General features: G+C 48.0%; 1 pseudogene; it reads right to left on the reverse strand.

The window, feature by feature from the left end:
• Nucleotides 1-1,397: 1,397 nt before the first annotated feature.
• LOC125533329 lies at nucleotides 1,398-1,536 on the reverse strand (annotated as a pseudogene).
• Nucleotides 1,537-2,909: the final 1,373 nt, after the last annotated feature.

Below are 2,909 nucleotides of genomic sequence, written 5' to 3' on the forward strand. Positions count from 1 at the left end.
CTTGCGTTCTGCTAAACCGTTTTGTTGGTGAGCGTGAGGGCAAGAAACATGATGAGAGATTCCTATACGTTGGAAGAAGGAGTTGAGTTTTTCATACTCACCACCCCAGTCTGACTGCATAGCAAGTATTTTGCAATCAAACTGTCGTTCTACCAATGCTTGAAAGTTGAGGAAAACTTGGAAAACATCGGAGCGTTTTTTAAGGAGGTATATCCAAGTATACTTGCTAAAATCATCAATGAAGCTCATGTAATAGGTATGGCGTCCAACAGAGGAGGGAGCCGGTCCCCAAACGTCTGAAAACACAAGTTGCAAAGGTTTTGTGGACACACTTGTAGACATAGGATATGGTAACTGGTGACTTTTTGCTCTTTGGCAAGAGTCACAAATAGTTTCACGATCATGCTCATCAACAAAAGCGAGCTTATTTTTGCTAAGAATCTGATAAACAATGGAAAAGGATGGGTGGCCTAAACGATTATGCCATCGTTCTGAAGACACTTTGAAGACTCCATAGGCTTGCTTATTGAACTTGGGAATTTTGGGGATCAATGGGTAGAGGCCTTGCACACATCTACCGCGATAAAGAACCCTCCTCGTGACCTGATCCTTGATCAAAAAGAAGAAGGGATGAAACTCGATGAAAACACCATTGTCAAGAGTAATGCGATGTACGGACAAAAGATTTTTAGATGCATTTGGAATGTGAAGTACATCATCTACAAGAATATCACGGTGTGGGGTTTTAATAATAGACTCTCCAACATGACTAATCATCATACCTGGACCGTTTTCAGCGGTGTGGACGTGATCTTGGCCATGATACTTCTCATGGACGGTCATCTTCTCAAGCTCGGAAGTGATGTTCTCATTCGAGCCGGAGTCAAGATACCAGTTTGAATCAACTCCGTATGAAGCATCGGCCGCAGCCGCAACACGCCTTTTCCTGGAGTTATCTTCTGCATAGCGCCATTTACATTTTTTGGCAATATGGTTAGTTTTCTTGCAGATCTGGCATTTGTTTTCGTACTCCTCATACCCGACGAAGCGGCCCCCTTGGTTGTTGTTGTAGTAGTGGCGTGGGGGGCCATTGTTGTTGTAGTAGCCCCTGCCGCCGCCACCACGATGGCCGCTGCCTTGGCCGCCGCCGTTGCCATTGTTGTTGTAGCCGTCGCCGCCATGGTGGTTGTAGCCGCCGCCGCCTTGGTTGTAGCCGCCGCTACCCGTGCCAGGATAGCCGCTGCTAGGGTTTTGGCCGCCACCACCAGAGTAGCCGCCGCCGCGACCACCTTGCTTCTGGTTGCGGTAGCCGCCTCTGCCGCCACTCGATCGACCCCTGGAGGCGGCGTTCGCTGACGATTTGAAGCCACCAGCGCTGCTGAACATCTCAGCATGTTGATCAAAGTTTGCCACCATCGAGAAGAGTGCATCGACGGTGATGGGCTCGGTGCGGACGTCGAGTGCAGAGATGATGGGCTGATACTCCATATCAAGCCCAGCGACGATGAAAGAGATAAGCTCGTCCTCCCCGATCGGTTTGCCTGCCGCGGCAAGCTCGTCGGAGAGGGAACACATCTGCCCGAAGAAGGTGGAGGCCGGCTGTGACCCCTTCTGGGCGTTTGTGAGGGCCGATCTGATGTTATTGACACGAGACAGAGAGACCGCAGAAAACATATTTGCTAGCGCGGTCCAAATTGCATGTGATGATTCAAGCGAGGCTACTTGGACGAGCACCACTTTTGACAGGTTTCGGAGAAGATATGCTACAATTTGCTGATCTTGAACAAGCCAAGGTTTATGAGCAGGGTTGGGAACTACCTGATCTTTGCCATTTTTATCTTTGCTGATGGTTGTTTTTGGAGGCTCCTCTATAGTCTGATCTATGTAGCCAAACAAGCCGGTGCCCAATATTTGGGATCGTGCTTGGGCTCGCCAGAGAACATAGTTCGTCCGGCCAAGAGGTTCTGAGGTGTTGTAGTTGAGGCCAGAGGAGGGGACTGCGGAGGAGGTGGACATGATTGCGGCGTGGTGATTCTGGGAAGGGAACGGATGGAGAAGATGAGCTAGATGTGTGGAAGAGGCCTGCTCTGTATACCATGTGGAAATTGTGAAGCGTCTCAAATCTCCATACATGGAGACCCGCGATATATATATTGATTGAGGGGGTTCCGTACAGGAGATGGCAGCGTCGAGGCTAACCACCAGAGATATTACAGGAGGGTTTTAGGAGATAAGAGAGATAAACATAAAAATGATAGCCTCCTAACTACCTCGCCGTGTGCCTCAAGGCCACGCTAATAACCTGTACACTATTATGTTTAACAAGGCGGAGAGGAGAAGTTGGTTTTTACTCTGCGTCCATGAGGTCGAGTAAATATAGGGATCACGCGCCACTCGTAGTATTATTTTTTTACTCCTCTAAGGGTGCACGATACGTCGTGGCCAAGGCAACACAGCACAATGAGCACTTGGGCTTGGCGGCACCAGATCTAAGATGTGGGGGTTAGAAATAGTGTGAGGATCGGAGGCAGTGGAAATATAAAGGATGGATGTTTGACCCATGCAGGTAGTTACAAATCAAAAGACCGCCTTGAATGCTTATGAACCAGAGGCCAGAGATGTGGTTTTATAACCGCCTCCAACTATTCCTACAAGCGGTTGCATTTCTTTTTTGAACCGCCTTTGAAACATAATAATGCATGTGAGTCATTACATGTGGTTTCATTTATTAGGGCACAACCATTTTCGGAGACCGTTTCTAATGCCTTTTTATATATGTACTATAGTGTACTCACTGGGTAAGCATTGTAAAACATAGGTAGTCTTCTAACCATAATGTCATTAAAACCAAACCCTCATTAGGGGCAAGATGTCGTTCACCCGGCAACGGCGTTCAGTTCTTTTTACAT

The sequence above is a fragment of the Triticum urartu genome, chromosome 1, assembly GCF_003073215.2.
Source record: "Triticum urartu cultivar G1812 chromosome 1, Tu2.1, whole genome shotgun sequence".
NCBI lineage: Eukaryota > Viridiplantae > Streptophyta > Magnoliopsida > Poales > Poaceae > Triticum > Triticum urartu.